This window comes from Camellia sinensis, chromosome 1, assembly GCF_055761805.1.
Source record: "Camellia sinensis isolate YWXY chromosome 1, ASM5576180v1, whole genome shotgun sequence".
In the NCBI taxonomy this organism is placed as follows: Eukaryota; Viridiplantae; Streptophyta; class Magnoliopsida; order Ericales; family Theaceae; genus Camellia; species Camellia sinensis.
In genome coordinates, this window is record NC_138961.1 from 56,568,391 (window position 1) to 56,592,286 (window position 23,896).

The following is a 23,896-nucleotide window of genomic DNA, read 5'->3' on the forward strand; positions in this document are numbered from 1 at the left end:
GGCTCCGGAGGAGAGATAACTGGCTGCTGCAACAATTGCTGGCCTCCCACCCTTCAGTGACCTTCCCTGTGATAAAACAGAGGTACCTGCCAAAAATGAACGAAAACCGTTGCAAAACGAATGTTCGGGGGCCAAAACACGCAGTTCGGGATCCCGAAAATGGGCTGTTAAACACCGAAAGTGGCGTTCGGCCACGAAGTGGGTTTCTCAGCCCCCAGTGTCCCTCAACAGGGAGCAAATAAGATGTATGCCAAAAATCAGAGCAATAGGAGATGGTTAAGCGGTCCCGAACCGAGGCACACAGCCTGACGGCTCCGAAAACCGGGAACCGGACTCCGAAATGGGCAAAATGGCCTACGGCCACCAAATGTAGCCTACGGACATCGAGAGATGGTCTATGGGACCTCTCCCTTCCCTCAGGAAAAGAAACAGAGAAAACTGGGTCTGGTTCGCAAACTGAGACAAGGCACAGAAGAGGGTTCGGAAGTCCGGAGGCAGGGCTCACGGCCGCGACTCTGAAACTTCTGAACAAGCACATTATGCAACATCACCAAGCGCTCAATCGGTGACGTCTGAGTCTTAAGGTCGGTCAAAAATGGGGTGTCTACAATGCGGGAACTGCGAAGGGTGTAATCTCTGGCAGTCTGTTGTCTTCTTACAGTTTCCCTTTGCAGTATGTCAGCAGCAGCAAGTTCCTCTCAGAAACTGTTGCTGCCGTCTCTTCTCAGCTCTTTCAAAGACAATCATGGCTTTAGGATGTTCTTGCTCCATTGTCCTGACGGCTGCTTAATGGATGGTATCTTCGACTGAGATAGGAGCGGAAGCAGACACCTTTTTTCTCTTCTCTATGGCTTTGGCGATTGTCTCAGAATCAGAGTCTTCGACCATATCGGAAGGAGAAACAGTCATCTTTCTTTTCCTTTTCCTCTGTATTGGCAGGGTCTGTTTTTTCTCAATTTCTTTCTCAACTTTTCCCTCAAGTTCTTCAAGCTGCAATCTAGATTCCAGATAAATGAATTCATCTTCTGACTCTCTGGCAGTTATCGAGTCTGATGAAAAGACGATCGCTTTCTTCTTTCTTTTTAAAAATAACTCTTCCTCTTCATCTGATTCTTCCTTTTCTTCCCCTTGAATATTGGATGTTCCCCTCTCGAGTTCAAAGAGGCTTCTTTTCTTTTGTGATTGGTCACCTCCACAAAAGAAGAATTAAAGATAAGGCAAAATGCATTATGAAAGACAAAAGGAGAAGAGACAAGGGTATACCTTTCTTCGAGGCAGCCCGAGTGACTCTGGGAGGAATTGAAGCAGCAGGAGCAGCATGTGCCAATTCTGAAACAGTGGAAGAAGTGACCTCCCCGGTTTCTTTGGGCTTGGTCACATCTAACACTGTTAGTAGGCTTAAAGGTGGAATGGCCAGATAAATCTCCATGTTAGTCACCCACCAGTTTTGGTACCTCTTCAACACGGTACCTTGAGGAATGAAAGGGGTGTATTCAAAGTTGGCCAAGTCATCTACAAATTTCAAAGTTGCCTCTTCTAGCCTGGATTTCCGGACTTTCAAGTCCCTTCTGGTGAGGCTGAGATTTGTGTTGCTACAGAGGAGTATTGGGACCCCTTGTGAAAGGCCAAATTGTCTAGCAAACTGAGCTGGACAGTAAGGTTCAGCAATACATTTATATGCCTTCGGGTTTAAAGTCCCGATAAATAGCTCTCTGGGAATTAGAATGGAAGCCCATATATCCTGGTGAATAAGTGAAGTACAGGACTAGTCACTTAGAAAATTCCTCAACCAAGATGGACCAATGGAAGGTTCGAAGGGACGAAAGCGGTAACTAGGAAGGGAGGCTAGAAGCTGATGAAAGAAAGAGAAGTAAAAAGCAAAGGTAGAAGGGTAAAGTGAAGCATTGGCTATCCTTATGCCATGAGTAAGAGGGTTTGGCTCGGAAAATTTAAGGCATTTGGATTGTAATTCGGTAAAATAGGCGAAAAGCCAAAACTGAAGGATCCAGAATGGCCCCCCTTGATTAGCATCTAAGGGTTTCTCACAAAAAAGGGAGCAGACTCTATATACATGCCCTAGAACATGTGGGGCTAAGGCCACCTTCTTCTGTAAAACAAAGGCTTTGGCAAGAGGGGCAAATTCAGGCATAATTCTCTGAGAGGAAGTGCAAAAAAGGAATTTACAAAGCCAATACAATAAGAAAGAAAAAAAATCCCTATCAGTCACAGGGCCCTGTCTTTTATTCTCAGCCCTAGCGAAATCACTATAAGATGAGTTAAGGGAGGGGAGAGAGAAAGGGACTGCTAAATCAGGATAATCTGGTCCAAAAGGAGTGCCAATAGGAGATAGTCCCAATAAATGGCAAATATCAAGAACAGTAGGGGCCATCATCCCACATCTAAATTGGAAAAAGTTAAAGACAGGATTCCAAAAACATAGAGCAGCGGGAACAAGGAAAGGGTCTTCTGAAATAGTTACCCTAGACAGTCTGAGAGCATCGAGAAGGCAGAGTTCTTGAAGGTCCAGGGTCCTAGCAGGGATAACCCGATCATACCACTCTTGCCACTCTGGTCTCACCGTGGGCCAGCATCGGTGGGGGCGATTCATCCTCCAGTTCCTCCAGTCAAGACCACCTTCATAGAGAAGACATTGGTTTTCCAGTCGGGGATACAGGGCTGGGAGTTCAGTGAGGACTTCTTTGAATATGGGCCCGAGCACATAGTCTGACTGCACATGGCAACGAGGGACAAAGATGCATCCATCAATAGCGCTCTTCTCCCCAGCTTTGTACTTTTCGCATTCCGCGTCAATAATTCTTTTCAGGGCCACAGATGGGCTCATACGCTCTACGACTGATACTGAAAGAGAAGCCATTGACGGTATGTTTTTCTTCGGGAAAGGAAGTAGAGAGAAGCCGACAATTGGTAATAAAAGGGGTTTGTGTGATTAGAAGAGCAGGTGATTTCAGAATGCAAAACAAAAGGGTTTTTAAAGCCCTCGTATTTGAAAATATATTACATGAGCTGTTAAGTATTAAAAGTACGAGTACAAAAGCTTCCTTCAACATTGATACTTTTGGAGGGAAAAACAAAGCCCAGTTGTTAAGGCTAGCTTCGAAGTAAGATATTTTGCTTCGAAGCCGAGTCAAACGGCTTCGAAAACAGAAAAGCCAGCTTCGAAGTGGGTTGCCCTACCCAAGAAATAAAAATACTCGAGTATTTATTTTAAAAAGGGCTTAAAGACCTGTTTTTAGAGTTTTTTAACAAAGATAATGTCCTTCGAAGCGAGACTTGAGTTTCTTTAACAAAGGTAATGTCCTTCGAAGCAAAACTTGAGTTTCTTTAAGGATGGGATTTGGTGTTCGAAACATCAAAAGCAATAATGACAATGACTAGATGTTGACTGTGTCCAAAACAGGTTTTGAATGAAAGATTGTTAGATTCGAGGCACTGTTTCCAATTGAAAATCAGCCAAAACTCAACTCCACAAATTGGAAAGGTTACAATTGACTCATTTAGTGTTTTATTTAAAACAATTAAGTCCAAATTTAAAGGATGAAATTGTTCGAAGTTCGAAGCTCTGAGTTGACCTTTAAAACACAAGTAAAAATACAAGTGAACACAGAGTCAAACAAAGACAAATTTTGTTTATATTAAGATCAGAGTGATTACATCAGTTGACCCTATCTCGGTATGAACTCGAGCTCATAAAAATAAGGAATGGAATAAATAACAAGATCATGAAATTTGGTCCAACAATGATCAATGAACTTTTGTTCCTTCCTTATTCTATCTTCTAAATTTTCTACCATCGGCTGCATAAGTTGATGTGCTCTCACTTCATAGTAGAGCTCTTCAGCCTTTATTTCGAAGGCCACTTCTCTTAACCATTGTTCCAATTCATCAATGTCTAAATCATCCCAATAGGCAGAATTTTTATTCTTGAAATCATTGAATTCTTCAATAAAGTTCTCTGCTTCGTATTGAGCATGAATTCGAAGGGACGAAAGCTGGTCTAACGATTGTGTAGTAGCCATAGAATTGCGATGCCAGTGAAGAAGCAATGGAAGTTGGTCCAGAAACATATGAAGTTCTGCCTGAGCAAGGGGATTAAGGACATGGCCCCTAGTCATGATGTCACAAGCCCATCGAAGGTTCTTGAGAGGGCCTTCGTCCTCAAGAACATTAAAGGGCAAGTGAGAGAAGGCTGCAAGCAGAAGTTGAGCTTGTTTCCGCTCAGCTGAGGTAGGCGAAGGCAGAGGTTTATAAGGTGGAAAGGCATTCTCCGTGGATAGGGCAATCTTCAATTTTTCTGTCCAGGAAAGAATTGGTAGGGGAGAATCAATTTCGGGAGACGAAGAAGAATGTGTAGACGCTTCTGTTTTCGAGGATGATACGGGAGCAGAAGGAACAAAGGCATTAATATAATCAAGCCAGTCAGAAGAACAGATCTTCGCCTTCTGGGCTAAGAATGATGGGTTATACCCTTGTGTTTCTTCTGGGCGAGGAGCAGAGTGCACTATCTTTGTAGGCATGGAAGATGTGTACCATGCTACAAGAAGATTCTCCTCCAGACTATGCCGATGGTCAATGGGCACATAAGGTAAACAACTGAACTTCGAGCATAGGAGGGAAACTCTAAAAGGTCAGTGAACTCAACAAAATGGTGGTTGATTCGCTCCTTTAAATCAGAAGTCTCAGGTACTGACCAGTTTGTCCAGTCAGAACCTCCAGAAGAGCCAGAGGAGGAAGCAGCTGCAGCTTTATCCCATACAGAAATTTGCAAAGAAGAGTTGCTCAAATCCATGTTTGCAATTTTACGAATCAGAGGTTTGAGAGCAGATTGTTCGAACTGTAAAGGTAGGTCAGAAGGGAAAATTCTTATGTCTTTGTTTGTAGCCTTCTGAATCGAAGGATTAAGAGCAATGTGTTCGTAATCCAAAGGTCGGTAATTTGCAAAGGCGTCCATGACCTGAATATAGGAAGATGGGTAAAGGTGGCTAATAAATGCATGCTTTCGACGAGGAATAGCATCGACATATGACTCTTCGTATGCTTCATCATTGGAAGAAAGAATTAATTTGGCCATGAAATGTATCAGTGTGTTCGAATAATAAGACAGTGAAAGTACTTAAGGATCAAGACGAGAGTATTAATACAGATGGTGTGTGACAGTTGCATTTCTGGGAAGATGCAAAACCCATGCACGTTCTAAGACGTGGGAAAAGGGACTCTGATCCACTAATATCACCAAGTCTTGGGTATATTAGTGCGGGGGGTAATGTTGGCTACACATTTTGTACTAAGCCAGTGACAATCCGACGTGTGGCGAAGTGAGGGTAATATGGGGAGACCAGGTAGGTCTCCGATCCTGATCATACACGTGGCAATTAATATTGGTTGTTATAAGATCTGAGTAGTAACAGATCAACAAAGAGACGTACAGTGACGTGGCTTCAACGGTTGCTCACATTTCAAATTCAAATATAAGGGGGAAGCCTAACTGCAAGTGAAGGCGTAGTGGAACTACTTATAAGGTAGCATGATCAGCGACTATGGAGGAGCAGTTCGACGGTTTGAAGTACAATTCGATGGTTATCTTCGGAGAGTATAAATAGCAGGAAGGACTTCAGAGAAAGGACGGCAAAAAAGATCTAAAGAATTACTTTACATAGTCCAGTGTTATTTCCTATCCTTTATATTTCTATACTTTAAGTTTCTGCACCGCACTTCATTTATAGGAGTAGTTTTCGAGTATATTGCCGCTGTAATTCTCTACGGAACTAAGATCATTGTAAGTTTTTCATACTAATGAAATATTTCAGTTTATTTAATTGTTCTTATGTTCAAGTTTTCTGAAGTCAAATTACCAGTAAGCCACCAGTAAAAGTCCTCTTTATTGAGGCCGAAAGAACCATAACACAATCGTCTGAATAATTGTTTGGCAATTACAATTCTGTAAGGACTGATTGATCCTTGCTGGCACGCTCATAATTACGAAAGTAACCTTCGAAAGCCAAAAAAGCCAACAAGTTTTGAATCTGATATCTTAGAGAGAGTATAGCTAGAATAAAACTTGGTCTAATAACAATAAATTTTTACTTTTAGGAATGGAATTAAGCAGACGAAGAACTCCAGGCAAGATGGTGTGTTGGGGACTAATTGCCCTACCCCTCGTAACTCAAACTTCACTTACAAGTTCCAAACCAAAGATCAAATTGGAACCTACACATACTTTCCATCAACTTTCATGCATAAAGTTGCTGGCGGGTTTGGAGGACTAAATGTATATGCAAGATCTGTGATCCCTGAACCATATCCTACACCTGCAGCGGATTTTACTTTACTTATTGGTGATTGGTACAAGACTAGCCATAGGGTGAGGAAATCTATATTTTAATGTATATAGATGACACAATTTTGCATTTACAAGTTCATGTTCTTCATGTCTACTTAAGTATTTTAGTTTTTATATCTGAATTTTTTTGAAAATAATGGCATTGGCAGTGTGCATTTGTTAAATAACTAGGAATACATTATTTTAGATAATGTTTGTGTTCTAAAACCAATTCAACAATTTTTTTTTTTAAAGATAATGAAAATATTATCCCAAAGTCTGTCTCCTTTTCTAATACTAGTGAGTCAATTTACTTTGAAATGTGACTAGAAGAACAGTGCCTGCATGAAATTTACATGCCTGTCATGCTCTAATGGTTTTCAATAAATTATAATTAATTTTCCAAGTCTTGATGTTTGCAGGCATTGCAGCAATTTTTGGATTCAGGGAAATCTCTTCCCTTTCCTGATGGCATCTTTATAAATAGGAAAACTCAATCTACCTTTAGTGGTGATCAAGGTCCACCCCATCATTTTATTATTGAAATTTTTTAAAACAATTTCCATGTATTTTAATCATGTCGAAAAAGAGGAAGAAGGATTTGATTAACAATGGTTCACTTTCTTTTGCTTTTCAGGAAAAACCTACATGTTCAGGATTTCAAATGTGGGCTTGTCGACCTCCATTACCTTCAGGATTTCAAATGTGGGCTTGTCGACCTCCATTAAGTTTTCAAAAAAGTTCACTTTCATCCTTAAGAGTCTATACGAATATAATGGTTTTCGTATGATTCTCTGTTTTGTATGGAATTATTATTTTAGATTGGAATATACTTGGTTTGTATTAAATTTTATATTAAAAGTTATTTCTTTTTGGATGGTTGAAAGTGAAATGAATGCAAATTCCGAAATGATTGATAATATATGTATTGTTTTATTTATATACATGTTATAGGTTGCACGGAATACATACAGGTTATGGAGAAATTAAAAAAAAAAAATATTGTGTTTTTGGCCACTAAATAATTGGTAGCCAAAAAGGAAGTAAATATTTTTAGTGACTAGATAGTTAGTAGCTAAAAAAAAATAAAACAAAAAAAAAAAACTTTTGACGATTAAAATTTTAGTAGCCAAATAAAAAAAATAGACTTTAGGCGACTAAATTTTTAGTAGCTAAAAAAAATTACACTTTAGGTGACTAAAATATTTAGAAGCTAAAAAAAAATAAGATGAATAAAAAAGAAAAAAATTGGCTACTAAATAAATTAGTCGTCCTAAATAATTTTAGTTTTGGCGACTAAATGTTTCAGTCGCTGAAAATACGATATTAATTTTTTTGAAAGCTTTTGGCGACTAAAAGATTAGTCGCCAATTTGGCCTATGAACGACTAAAGTTTTTTTTGTCGCCAATACCTTTACTTTTGGCGACTAATTGTTTAGTCGCCAATACCTTCCTCGACAATCTTCCCGTGACCAAGCTGGCAACCAAATCATTTAGTCGGAAAAACTTTTTGGCGACTAAAATCTGACTTTTGGCGACTAAAAATTTAGTCGTCAAAAGTGCAATTTCTTGTAGTGTACACTCCTAAGCTCCAAACCTTGATTACTAGACCAACCCTTTGGAGGTTATTTTTTATGCCCTTGTATATAAATCATTTATGAAAATCTATTTGATTATGTGATCCGATCATGTAACTTCGATATTTAATCAATCTATTTTCACAACCCAAATCCACCCCTATAGGTTTAGGTCATGATTGGCCAGTAATCTCAGATTACCTTCGGCCTCAATGACAAAACAATCATAATATAATAACAAGGCTTAGTGGAAGTAATAAAGAAATATAATTGAGTCCATTGAGTAGTGCATACATGCCAAAATCATAAATATTAAAAACTTTTAAACTTCATTCAAACTTATATACAATACATCAAAGTTGGACGTCTCATATATCATCATTCCAAAACAAGTTCCAAAACAAAATAAAAGTTGGGTTAACAAAGCTTAACTCCTCTTGAGTCCAAGCACGCCCCTTCATAGAGGCACTTCAAAATCGGCTTCACAGGGGTAAACACCGACGTTGCTTTAAACTTGACGTCCCGCTTGCTCACCTCCATATATATATATAAAAGAGAGGACTGAGCTAAAGCCCAGTGAATAATATCAGTGTAAAGGTTTTATATGAATGAAGCCCAGCATGTTACAAAACGTATCTTTCGTTTCCGAAACAATTCATGTCAATATGCAAACCATCGTAATAACAGTCATATCAGTCTCTTCTTTGCAATAACAATAATCAATCAATCAATTTAAATGGCATATCCAATAGAGTTTCAATGAGACAATGTGCTGAAGTCAATAGGACCATAAGGGTCAATCCAATGGGACCATGATAAGTCATTCAATAATTCATAATTAAATGTGGCCCATTTAGGTCTAACATCAGAGATATTTATATTTCAATTAATCCAATTGGCCATGGTATTGTTTTCCCCAAGCAAGGGCCTATTAATCAATGGGTCACAGTATTATTTCTCACGAACGAGGACCTCACTAATGGATGCCACAATTACAATTAAAAAGAAACATTTATTCATAAATAATTCAAAATATCAATCTTGAATAATTTCAAAATACATTTCGAACATAGCTTTATAAAGACATTACTCACAGTGGGTTAAATTAATTATAGGCCTCGGGCGTCCACCTACACAATACACATCTTGAAACACAGTCTCAATCAAACGTTCTATAATTCAATTCCCTTTTTAATGTGTTTCTAGTTCATTTCTCTATTATGAATGACAAAACAATATCCATTGATGCCTAAGAGAGCATGAGAACAAAAACATGCACATGGGAGTGTATTTCAAAAATGCTGAAAATAGGACAGTTTGCTCGAGCGGTCATTTGGTCGCTCGAGCGGTGTGGCCTGTCTGCAAAAGTACTGAATGCATGCAAAGTGTGCTCGATGGTTGGTCAAGCCATGTGGAATAAAAGGTGAGTTCACTCAAGCCATATGTATTGTGTTTGTAAAAATACTGAGAGCATGCAAAGTGTGCTTGAATGACAACTTCATCGCTCGAGCGAAGTGCACAAATTATGAGCTTTCCATAATTGAATTTGAAGTGCAAAAACATGAGTTTCAACTCCCAAGTTTGCATGGCTCAAGAGAATATGAAGAAACACTTTATAAAGCACGAATTCATGAAAATTAAGCAACCATGATCTCAAATTCTCTTTCAATTCTTCAAAATAAGGTTCCAATTTCAAAGTTCTTGCCATGCATGTCTTGAATTCAATTATTTTCCTTTCAAATTATGTTCATATGAGATGTTTAGTGTGAAATCATGAAGAATCTTCATATATATATATATATATAGCTAGTAAAAAATCATGCATGTAAGGATTTTGTTGAGAATTAAGCTTGAAAATGATGAATTATGCATGCATGTACTCAATCAGCTCAAACTCAATAAATTTATGGTGATTTTAACTCTTTCCTTTCAAATTCATGCAGATGTTATTATAAACTAAGTGAATCCAACTTCTTCATGGATAACTTACAAGAATTATGGGTGAATTCCATACCTATAGCTTGAATTCAAGTGTTAAAAGCTTAATTTCTTCAAGTCTCCTTCAAATCTCTACAATTCTCTAAGTTCTCTCTCTCAAAGTTGAAGTCTTTCCCTTGCTCTCTCTTTCTCTCTCTCTCTCTCTCTAATCTCAACCAAAATGATGAAGAATATGATTTCATTAAGCTTATATTGCATATTTATAAGCTTAATTAAGTTAAGTTAATTAAATGGGATTAGGCTTAAATTAATTTATTCTAATTATTTTGATCCGAATCAAATATGATTCTAATTATTCTAATCAACCTATTGAACTAATCAATTCTGGTTTCTGAATGCATTTCGATTTTCAATTTCTAATTCAAAGTAAGCACTTAGATTTTCCATAAACAAATGAATAAGAACAAATTAAACATATAATTATATAAATATGCTCAATGAAATTATATATAAAAATAATATGCATGTTGGGGGCCATCACACCATCTTTTTATTGGAATAATCTCTTTGGAGTATCTTACTATTGTTTTAATTGTGTGATAACATAAAATAAATAGATTCATAATTGACAATTAAAATTTTAGAACAATCAAACCATGCTGAAATTACAATACATCATAAAATAAAATAGCAAAGGAAAGCAAACCAAAGCATGTACTTAACAGTGTCCTTAAAACAGATTCGCCACCTCACCGATTGGGTCCTGGAGGTTAGTCGACGTCTGTCTCCTAGGATACGACGATTAGACCAACTACAACAATGCACCGACTCCGTAGCTTTAGCGAACAAAACTTCGCAGTACTCTCTCACATGAAGAAAATAATATAAAACTGGAAAACATAGAAAGACAGGAACAACAACAATTTTTGGTGTAGAAAGCTGAAGGTGTGACAACCCTCACCACTATTTAGTGCTAATCTATGATTAAGCATGTTAAGTAACTAATCTGACTGAAATTCTGAACTGATTGATTGAGTGTATTAGTTTAAATGCAGGTCTATCTGTTTGACTGCTAAATGATCTGTTCATGTTTTATGTTTTAAACTGCAAATTGAAGGCCTTATTGGCGGCCGAATCCGAAACTGATTAGTGTTTTATGCTAATTGGAATTTATGTGATTTTATGGTATGTTTAATTGAAATGTGGTTTGGAGCGATTAAATTAGATTAAATAATGTTAAATTACATTAGTTGCATTATTTACCAAAATGCCATCTAGTGGGCCACTTTTATTAACATCTTGAGGCTTGAACTACACACTTAGACACAACATTTCATTAGCCCTTTTCTTGAGCCTAAACCGTGTGAGAGGAAGAGTGAGAGAAATTGGTTTCAACTAGGAATTTTTCCTTGAACTTGAAAGGATTGAAGAGTAGATTGCATAATTGAGCTTCTAGACTTGAAATTGAAGACCTAAGGTAGAGATTTCACTTTCTTCATTGTAAATTTGAGTTGTATCTTGCAAGGTTCATGGTAATTTAGAGTTTAAAGTCAAGGATTAATTTGAAGAATTGAATTATGAGCTAATTCATGCATGCATGTCCATATTCTTGCATTTTGAGGTTGTTTTGCATGAATTCCTCCTATGCATGTGTATATTTTGAATGTGGTCTACGAATTCACCATGTTCTTGAGCTAAAACTTGCATTTGATCATGTATTTGAAGCTTTGAATTCAATTGAATACATGCATGTTATGTTTGAGCTTTGTTCTTGAAATTTATTTGAAAATGGTGTTCAATTGACTCACCCTTAGGCTTTGATTTTACAAATTGATCTTCAAAACATGTTATATTATGGGTTTAAAGTGTTTTTCCAGAAAATGGGCCCAAGAGGTTGAGTTTTGATGTGTTGAATGCTTGGTTTGAGCTTGGGAGGCAAATCTGAAAATTCTAGATTTTGGCTTCCACGCTCGAGCGACCGTCTTTTGTTCAGAGCTCCGCTCGAGCGAAGGAATGGTGGCTCGAGCTTAAATTGCAAGCTCTCAGGTTTTTGGTGCACGCAGACGCACGCTCGAGCGAGGGAACCTACGCTCGAGCGAGGACTGTGTCTTACGCTCGAGCGAGCGTCGAGCGAGCATCGAGCGGGGATTTTCAACATCCAGCACTTTTTGCATTTTTACAGATCGCTCGAGCGAGGAAGTCCACGCTTGAGCGACCCCACTTTTTGACAAGCTCGCTCGAGCAAAGAAAGTTACGCTCGAGCGAGACCCCTGCTTTCTGAAAATTTTGAAAAGTGTTTTAAAGTATATCTTTGCATCCTCATTTCATCCTAGGCATTCCTAAGCCTAGTTTAAGACATCTTAATGAGGCTATTGATGTAGGACCACACCGAGTCAAGTTAAGGGGCTAGTTTGTCTATCCCAAGTGTGTAACTTAGTGTGTGTTCATTCTGTAACTGTGTAGGGTTGGCATCCGAGGACGCTCATTAGCTGCTTATAGCCTAGTGCTCTATGAGTAACAATGTTGTAAAGATATGTTCAATTATGAATATTTTCTGAATGATCAACTGTTCTGTTTATTGAAACGTTATGGTTTAATGAATGAATGTTTGTTCTATTTGTAAACTGTATTCGTGGTATCTATAGCAATTTACTGTTATTGTACTGTTACTGTTACTGTTACAGAGATCTCTGTCGGTTCCCATGTTTGGAACCACTACTGTTTACTGTTATGATGGCCATCAACTGACTGTTCGGTCTGTTAAGACCTACTGTACTATTTGCTATTGGATATACCACATATACCTGCTATGGTTTCTAAATGACTGATATGAGTGCTTAATGACTGAAAATACATTCATTCTTAACCCCTTTACGCATTTGTTATTCACTGGGCTTTAGCTTACTATTTATATTTATATGTAGGTGTTCAAGCACCAGATCGATGCTAGGAGCGTCGGGTTAACTCCCTTTTTGTCAAGCCGACCATTGTGCCTCACCTCAAGGTTTCAAGTCTGATCGAGCTAAGGTTGCTTTAGGGTGTCTCAGTTTCACCATTCCGTCTCTGTTTTGTAATACTGTTTAAGACTTGTACTGTACTCTGAATGTTTGTACATATGGTGTATATATGTTGGCTTATGAATGTGAATATGTTTGAAAAAGTCTTTTTGCATACAAACTGTTACAGCTCATTGGACACATTTTATTACTGTTTTAGCTTCCGCCAGCCCCTGTACTCTGTATTACTGTCTTTACCTGTCTTTACTGTTAAGCAGGCCTTTGGTAATCACGGATTACTGGCCGGTTACGGTGCTAAACCCATAGGGACGGGTTTGGGTCGTGATAGAAGGAGAGGGCCTCCTTTTATACATATGGAAGGAGAGAGCAAGAGGCTCCCCTGTAACAAATGCAGGAATTAATTCTGCAAAACGGATGGGTTTAATTCCATCATCAATAGAGGATATTAGGTTTTGTGTATATATTCTTGCAGCCCACACTCGATCCATCCAAGCCCAAGCCCATGATTCACGGCCCACGAATCACGGACTCGGACCGGTCCGGGCGGGTGGGCAAACGACGCGTGTGGCAATTATTGCATAACTAACTTGGACCACAGTCTTAGCCCAAGTCCATCCTTGAAGCATCCATAACCCTTTTCCTTCGAAAAATTTAGATGCCCCAAAGGGCTTACACTCTTATTCAAAAAATGGATTTTAAATACCCATCAATATTCTCTTATATAATCAATGTGGGATAACAAGGTTTTAGACCTTTCCCAACACCTCTTTCATGAGGCCAACTTAATGAGTCAATTTCTCATTCAAACTTTAATGATTTTTTGTCATTCTTTTTGTGGTGTAAAGATTGCATTACAAAGAATCTAAACATACTTTAATCCACCTCAATTAAGATTTGGCACCCAAATCACCAAAAATTATTGTTCTTCCAACATTTACAAACTAAACGATTTTGATCTTGATGAGTCTTGAGGGGACACCATTAATACAACTAATATTTGCAGAATTGATAGATTTTCTGCTCTGAATAGTTGCAAATTCATTATAAATGTAATGAGAACAAGCATTTTTAAAGAGGGCGACTCGGTGTCTTCGAGATAATTTTCTTTCTTTCTTTTTTTCATTTTCATTTTCTTTCCTTTTCTTTTCTTTTTTTTTTTTTTTTTTTTCAGATTCATACAACAAAGTACAAACATCATGTTTATATATATGATTTATTATATTAAAAAATAATCAGACACATCATTATTATTATTTTTTAAATATAGTGAGTTCTTGATATTTAAGAGGTGAAAAAATAGTAAAATTTTGAAAAACTATCACATCAGTGGTCTTTTACAAAAATAATTGCAAATCAACTGAAATAATAATTAAAATTATAAATATTTTTAAAAATATGTACTGTAATTTTTTTAAGATACCACTGAGGTGCAATTACTCCTAAAATTTTTGGTAGCAATAATATCATTTTTTAAAAATAATTGGAATTTTGAAAGCTTCCAACAGTAAATCCAAGTGTCTAATTAATAACCAGTGCTTCCATTTTCCTTCCACTTTCTTCTCAGTGGGTACATCTTATCTCAAAGATTACAGCAAATTTGACCTTATTTGGGAACTAGAAATTATGATTCTTGGTTATGGGAAATTTTATGGCACACATCTCAAATGCACATTTGGTTCGATTTTTGTGATATTTAATTATAACTTATTATAATATTAATTATAATATATTATAATGTTAATCATGACATTATTTTGGTTATATATTTAGTGGTGTTTGATTGCAATTCAATTTTTTTTAGTTAGGACTCCCATAAGATTGAGTTATGACATTTGTGGTAATCAAACTCACAAAAAACATAATTTTGCATATATTATTATATAAAGTCTATACTCGAATTAGTATACACTATCATATATATATATATATATATTCAAAATATTCCTTGATAATTGCTTTAAATTGTTTTAATTCTCTTAGATCTAGCTACTTCAAATAAATGTCATAATGGTCGGATATAATTTTTTAAGTAATTATTATTTTAAATTACACACTAGTGCATGAGGCCACCTTTTGAGTGTGGTGTTTAGTGGTTAATGTTAATCAAGTCCAAAGCTACCACATCTTTTCTAGTAAAATTAACCAACTTTTTTATATGGCTCATCCTTCACTATAAAAATTAAAAAAAAGAAAAAGAAAAAAAGAAAAAGAAAAAGAAAGAGAGAGAGACAACTCAATTAGTAACCTTTTGCTTGACTTGTAGTGAATGGAAGGTCCATTGAACTTTCAGTTCTTTGCTGGCTTCCATTTAACACGGGCCTATATTGTCATGCACTGTTATTAATGGCAGCATATATTAAAAAATCATATTGAGCACCCAAGAACCACTACAATTAATTGTTGAAAAAATAATATATGATCAATTTTGTATGGTCTGATTCAAAAAGTTTGATCCTCTACAATCTTAAGGATTTTGGCAATCAATTTTTTGACTAAAAAAAGTATAAAACACAAAATAGGTTAAATAAGCAAATAAGAAAAAAATGCTACATTTAAACCATATTCATTTTATTTTTCATTCATAAAAATCAAAAAAGACAAATCAAACAAATTTTTAGCTTCAAGTTAAAATAGTCAGAAAAATAAAAAAACTAACTAGAAAAGACTATCGACAACTTAGTCAACCTATAAGGGTATGGTAACACTCTTTGTTATTTAAAAAAGTTATGGATCATTGAGGTGATTGTGAGGGTTTCCATCTTCATGGAGCTCCCTTGCGACAAGTATGTAGTATGGTTGACAGGCTAGTTGGAGGAGAGACTGGAGGAGTTCTAAGAGTTGTTCTTTTGGGCATGGGCATTGTGGGTAGGTGAGGAAGACATTCTTGGCATAAAAACGGAAAGAGGCTTGGCGAGGCATTATTTAGCTTATTTAGTGATTAACACTTAACTTACACCGGTGTGAATGTTGTTAGTGGAGGCTTTATATAGAGGGAGGTGATTATGTTAAGAATTTTATTAAAAAGGTTTTATAGTTTTGAGTCATAATTATGTTATGAAAAATAATAATTGTGATTATGTTATGAATTTTATTAAAACGTTACAAACCATTGAGATGAGAAAAGTTATGAATTGGTCTAATTTTGTTACAAATCATAATGACAGTAAAAAAAAGCATATACTATATACATTTTTTAAAGTGTGGACTATAGTTTTTTTCCACGTAAAACAAATTATATCACAAAAGGTGTTGTCTTTTTTTCTTCTTCATCACATTTGTTGATATTCTCATTATTTTCTTCAAAGTAATATTTTGAAAATTGGATTGGATTGACATCTTCAATTGGTTAATCCGTCAATCAATTTAGTGTTCAGATATACTTTCTAAACCGTTCTCACTTAAAAATTGGTCAAGTAAACCAGTGAATTTTCTAGTTAAATTGATAAACTGGATGAACCAGTATGGATTGAAGCAAATAAGCCGAGTTTGATAGCTCCAAAAATATTTGATCCAACATTGAAAAAAAAATATGATATCGTAAAGAGTTGAACCCAACATGTTTATAAGGAGAATGAACTTCCACTTTATTGATATTCTCATTATTTTCTGCAAATTTCAAAGATCAGCCAGATTACATCATTAGTACTTTTTTATTATTATTTAATTAAGACTAACTTTAAGGTCAACAGTCACTAAATTTGGAATTTGATGACAAAAATATAAATACAATGCACCAACAGATTCAATAGCTATAAGCTAGAATGAATCATTATGCAATCAATGTCAACCTTTTTGGTGCAATATATTAAGAGATTACGGGCAAATTACATATACCTCTCTCGAGGTTTAATTAAATTATAAATATTTTTTGAGATTTCAAAAATTACAGATATCTCCCTGAGGTTTATATTTTCATAACAAATTACCCTCTGAGATTTATATTTTCGTAACAATTTACCTCCTAATTTGTTGTGTAAATAGTACCTTTAGGGGAGTATCTGTAATTTCTCAAATCTCAGGGAGGTATCTGTAATTTTGCTAAACCTCGAGTGGATATATGTAATTTTTCCTAAGATTTACTTATGGATTGGTTTGGGATGTGAGTTAATCATTTTGGCTTTTTAAATTTTTAACTATTTTAATTCAGAGTTAAAAAGTCTCGTTTAGAATAGGTTTTTTAACTTTTATTAAAGAAAAAATAAAATAATTATAGATTGAATGTGACATTTTGTCCTATTTAAGTAAAATAACCTATTTTGTTCTATATGACTATTTTAGCGCCAACCTTTATCCCAAACAGGCCTATGTCTTTTTCTTCTTTTTTTTTTTTAATATATTTAGATTACATATGTGTTTTTTTTCTTTTTTTCCTTTTTTAACACTCATAAGATAAAAACATAATTTAAATAAACTAAAAACTTGATTATTCAAAGGAAAATTGGTGAAATATTCTTTTTTTTGGTTTATATGACACCAGGTTCAATGATTATTTTGTTTTGATCATAAAGGGTAATTATTGAATTTGCTTAGTGGGAAAATCAAATTATTGTTTTGAAGTAATTTTTTTTCCATTTTACCCCACTGTTGTCAAACCACCGGTGGAGGTGGAAAAGTCACCGAATGTGGCCGGTAGTAGTTATATGGACAAATAAGTAATTTAGGTGAATATATAAGTGACATGTAGATAAATAACGGAATGACATGTAGACAAACTCATAAACAGATAGGTGGTCAATGGATAAATAGACAAATAGGTAAGAGTAATATAATCTTTTAAATTATTGTTATCTTTTTAGTCTTAAAAGAATAGAACTTAATTTCAAAATTAAACTTATGACCCGAGTACCCATTATTCAGAGGCTCGGAAGGATTGCTTTCTAATTTTCAATTTTCTGATTGCAAAAAAACTACACCAATCACCTTGAAAATCATCTATCCCCAGCTGGCAAGTTGCCATTCAAAATAAGGGAATGACATGTAGACAAATAGATGAATAAATAGATGACACATAAATAGATCGGTGATGCTCCAGACCCCAGCACCCCCCACATACACGTGGGGGGCTGCAAGAGGAGGATACAAAAAAAAAAAAAAAAAAATATAGACCAATAAAAAAGCACTGGGGTGGTGGGGGTCTTACTCATTCTTCTAAATAGATAGGTGGTCAATGGATAAATAGACAGAGTAATATGATTTTTTAAATTATTATTGTCTGTTTAGTTTTAAGAGAACTTAATTTCAAAATTAAACTTATAACTCGAGTACCAATTATTCAGGGGCTTGGAAGGATTGCTTTCTGATTTTCAATTTTCAAATTGCAAAAAAACTACACCAATCACCTTGAAAATCATCAATCCCCAGCTTGCAAGTGGCCCTTCGAAATAGACTTGTCAACAATATTGCAAAGATGATAATGCCAATCGTCGTTTAATATTTGGCAATTTCTCACTTGGAGCAGACAATTTTTGGATCCACACCTACATCATCCTACACATTATGACTTTTTTTATCTTTTAATTTATTGCAAATTTTAATAGATTTTAGTTATTTGTTAGTTTCTATTAGGATAATTATGTGTGTTGAATTGACCATTTCCATCCTTTGATTTTTATTTTTTATTTTTCATATTGGAAACATCGAACGTTATACAAAGTCTATTGTTGTTTGTTTGGTTTTTGTGACAATTCATGAATGACAACTGTGTTGTTATTAAATATTAATTAGACCCATTAAATACTGCTTAGAAAGCAACATCTTAAAGCACCAAAAAAAAGAAAGCTACGTCTTACCTAATTTTAATAGTGCACAAAACAAATGGTTTGAAGGTTTGGACTTCTCTCAGCATGAGAGGCCGGTGACACCTCTTGTTTTGATGATTCCATTTCTGTATTTTGTAGAATTTTTCATATATATCATTAATGAAAAAATTTGGGTTAACTAGATCATTTTAGTATTTTCATTTTATCATGTTTATCTTTAAAAAAATAAATAGTCTATTTTCAAAAATATATTTGTCGTCCAATTTTTTAGAAACAATAAAATGAAAATGTTATAATTATTGAATTGATCTAATTTTCCTATAAGTTTTACAAAATGAACAAATCAAATTATCGAAATGGAATTTGTGATAAGCTCCACGACCCTTCACATTGTCTCAAATTTACACGTAAATTTGACAAAAGCCCAACACTAATGTTGTGTTTGGTTGGAGGATTTGAGTAGAGATTTGGAAAAGGAAAGGGAAAAGGTGTGTGAAACTAGGTGAAATGTATTTATATTTTATTTACATTTCACCTAACTTTTCTCTCTCCCTTTCCAATTCTCTCCTCAAATCCTTCAACCAAACACGGCATAAGACTAATACTTCACCACAAAGCTCTGCCTTGCATTATTCAATATTAGACAATATAAAAAAAATGGTATCATTTGTATTATTTATAAACACGAATTATTTTTACATGTTTTTTTTTTTTTTTTTTTTTTGAGAAATAATATAGGTCAATTATTTTTTTGTAACCGTTTTATATTACCATCTATGTGAATAGGTATGATTGGCTCATTGTTTGCAAATAACCAGTAAAGAAATAATCAATACAATTATTATAATGGTGTATACCAGTGATATAAAACAATGAAAAAAATAGATAATATATAATAGTCATATTTATTTTTATGTAGTAACAAATTTCAAATTTTTTTTTTTTTTTTTGAAACAACTATTTAGGCCCTGTTTGTTTTGGGAGATAGAATAGAGGAGATTGATAGTGGGGGGATTAATAGTGAGAGGATTATTAATGAGGGGATTGATAGTGAGGGGATTAGTAGTGAGGGGATTAGTAGTGAAGAATTATTAAATTATTTTTATATAAAATAATAAAACAAATAAAAAAATATAAAAAATTGAAAATTATATTTAAAAAAAATTTCTCATATAAAAAAAATAAAAAAATTTCTAATCCCCTCACTATTTTTCTAATACCATCTCTACCTCCTCCTTATCAATCCCCTCTCCAAGGGTATTAGTAATACCAAGGGACTAATAGTCCCAAGGCCTTCTCCCAAAACAAACAAGGCTATTACCAATACCTTGGTATTAGCAATCCCAATACCCTCTCTTCCACCCAAAACAAACGGGGCATTAGTGTTTTCTAAAAAAATGAGTTTTTTTCAAAAATAGTTTGTCAAATATTTTTTTTTATTTTCTAAAAAATAAAAACATAAGTAAAAGCATAAACGAAAACAATACCAAACATAACCTATTCACACAACCAACCAACCTACCTAAAAAGTAGTGACAATATGATACAAAACAATACTCTATATTGTCGATTCAATTTCTGTTTAGAATAATGAACTTCATTTCATAACTAATTTGTATTTTAAATTAAAAAATGATTAGGATACATTTTAAATGACATAGTAATTGTACTTTTATTTAATTTTAATTTTAAATTATGATGATTAGTTTACTCGAATCCGTTTTCTTATCAAAAATAGATATCTTATGGCCTGCAACATTAACATGTTGACAACATGGGATTTTTCTATATTTATGAATTTTTTTTATATAAATAGATTTTTTTATTTGATTTTTCTATTACCGGACACAAAAGTATGAAATTTACGTGTATTTACAAATGAAAATCCTGGTACATTCGTGTCTAGTAATAAAAAAAAATTGGTAAGAAAACTATTTATCTATAGTATTAATCTTATTTAAAAAAATTTAATTCTTAGCCTATGGAATCTTAACTATTGCTTATAAATATATAAGTCTCAAATTATAATTTAATAAGTGAAAGCATATTAAAATAATAAAACATAAAAAAATATAATGACAAGATACTTAACCATATTGTTGACAATCAATTTTTTTTTTTTTGTTCGGAGTAGGCTTCTCTTTAGTAGACTGGACAATACTGTTGGGCCCATGGGACCCATCACGAATCTTATTTTGATAATTTGAATCGTTTAATTTGTAGAATTCGTCAATTTTTTATTCCTATAAAAAATCTCGTTAATCGGATATCGATAGCTATTTGATCGGATTAGATTTTTGTCAACAATTTATTTTAAAAATTATATTTACTATTGATGGAAATCTAATCCAATCAAGTAGTTATCGATATCCGATCAACGTGATTTTTTAAATGGATAAAGTATCTACACATTATACAATTCGGATTATCGAAACGGAATCTGTGATGAACTCCCACAAGCTCAATAGCATACTTCAACGAGATTTCAGATTGAAGAGAAGCTTGTCATTTCTTTTCTATATATATTGTACGGGGAAGAAATAATTCTCCTCGTATAATCCTGTTGACCAAGTCCACGCTCCTCCGTATGACGTCGCTTTGTCACCTGAAAACACAAACGTGAGCTAGCCGGCGGGTGTGTGCCGGAAACCTCTCCGATGCCTAAGTCAGAAAGCTTGACAAATAGACAAAGATTTATGTTCTCAAAAAGTATTGTGTTCAATTACCTCCTTCAAGGTGATGCTTGTGAGCTTTTATAAGTTTCCCGTGGCACAATCCTAGTAGGACTTGTATTTCTCCATGCAGAGTCCTCCTAGGATTCATTCTCCTAAGGATAATGCTTATCCTTTTACACCCTCCCCCACTGCTTAAACCAAGTGGGATGGTTTTCTTTATGGCCGAACTTCCATTTGACTGAAGTAAAATTGGCTATACCGAGCCACAGAGGGCCGAACTATCCTTAGCTCGGTCTTTTCCTTTAACTCCTTACTTCGGCTGCCCTGTTCAACCTTGATGTGCTTAGATCAAACTTCCAAGTAATAAGTTCTGACCGACCTAACCATTGTAAGTCACGACCGGACTAATTCCGAAACCGGCCTTCACAGAACATACAGCGACCGGACTAACTCTGAGACCGGCCTAACTCCGAGTTGCCTCCGGACCGGAGTAGTTTTACTCTTCCTTGGGCCGACGTAACTATCTCTGCTTGAGCCGGAGTAATCACACCTCCTTGGCCGGAGTAACTTTGCCGGAGTAACCTTGCTCTACTGGGCCGGAGTATCCTTTACGGCCTTTTTTACTCAGTCCTTCGCGTTTTGGGCCTCAAAGCCCAACTCGCAGCTCGGCCCAATTTTTCCCAAAAATTACCCTCTCAATTGCCCCTTAATTCCATCTGCGCAGCATGATTGGGATTATCAGTCTACTGGCCGAGCTAGAGTTTTATTAAGCCTCTCCAGCCGAGCGAATTACCCTCAGGCTCTCCAACCGAGCTAATTTTACCTCGGGTATCACTATGTCCGGTCAAAACGTCCCTTCAATCACAGCGACTGTAACGCTTCCCATTCCAGTGACACGTGGCAAGCTCTGATAAGCTGCGGCCAACTGTCATGCCGCCCTTCAGAAATTTTGTACTGTTCCCGCCTCTTTTTGCCGCCTTTTTCTCTCCCTTCTTTCACAAAACAACCTTTCTACTTCTTGAATCACTTACTCTACTGTTTTCATCTTCTTTCTGTGCCTCTACTCCTTCCATACCCAAGCTTGAGTTCTTTACTTGCTGCCACTGTTTCCGACTCCAGTCTTCTTTCTCTCTTCTCTGGTAAGAAAATCCGACCATCTTGCTTTCTATGTTTTCGTACTTTACTTTCCATGTTTTGTATGTTTTTTGCAAACATTTTTCTCCATTTGTTGCTTTACTTTCGTACTTTTATGAAAAAACCAGTAGAACTCCATGTGTGTATGAACTGTTATGTAGAAAACCACTTTTAGATCCAAAATCACATAGCAACCGAACTAGGATCCTGTTTGCCCCCAAATAGATAGATCTTTGTAGTCAATAACCGAACTCGCTTTAGCCGAAATAAGATCACCAAGTTTTGAACATAGCAAACTAGGAACCTCGGTGGTCAACCGAACTAAGCTTTTGGGGCCAAGTCGGCTCTCTTGGTTCCTAAACCGAACTCAGAAAGCCACCCCCAAAGGCTTAACCGAAGTAACTCTATTCACATTGCAGCCAATTTAGGCCTTGGGGCTAAACCAGCTCTCTTAGTCTTTTAGACCGAACTCGGAAAGCTGCCCCTAGGCGTTAAACCGGTCTACCGAGCAAACTGCTCAAACCGAGCTGCCAAACCTTTAGATGAACCGAGATAGAACCAGCTAATTTGAGGCCAAAGCAGGGCTCTTATACCTTGCTTTTAAATTGTAGCACGGTCCACTGATCAGTGCTTTAACCCCCTGTTTTTTACTTTGCAGACTTAGGTTACCCAGGCACTCCTGTGTGCGCTCAACCGAGCTTCTGGGCACGATTACCGCACCGAAATAACTTATTCGTTAAATTATACAACAAATGGGTAAGTATAGGTATTTAGTTGAGACCCCTGGTGGGATGGCCGAATTCAGAAAGGACTATGATATACCGGATGACGTTCATTTGACTTTAGCAAAAAAGGACGTCATTCCATGGAACAACGAAGGTTTCGTTCCTTTTACTCTTCAATCCATAATTGAGACCGGACTACGGTTTCCTGTACAACCGTTGATCTGTGAGTTCCTTAGACAAACTAGGTTATGCCCCACCCAACTGTCCACCAATACATACCGTATTATTATGGGAATAGCCGCACTAAACCACCAAACCGGTTTAAACCTTGGCCTTGCCGAAATATTCCATCAATATTCCATCGGCTCGAAAGATGCTGGATGGGTCTATTACCTTAGGATCTGTCGCCGCCGAGAGAAGATTGTTAAGCACACCCCGGACAAAGACCTTAATGACGATGACTTCTTCTGGGTCTCTGGGAATTTTGAGGATTTTCAAGCCCAAATTCCTGGCCGTCCTATAAATTGGAAAATGGGAGAGCCTGGTAATTTAACTTCGGTCTTGTTCCCTGTATGTTATCTCGGTTTTTTACTCTACTGACCGAACTAACACTTCTTCTTTTTTACAGATTTCGCCCACCTCCATTCCCTCTATAGCTATCCCAACCTTGCGGTTTTGCGAGCCGCACTACGGATTAAAGAAAGAAGTTGGGCTAAGCTTCTGAACTTCGAGCC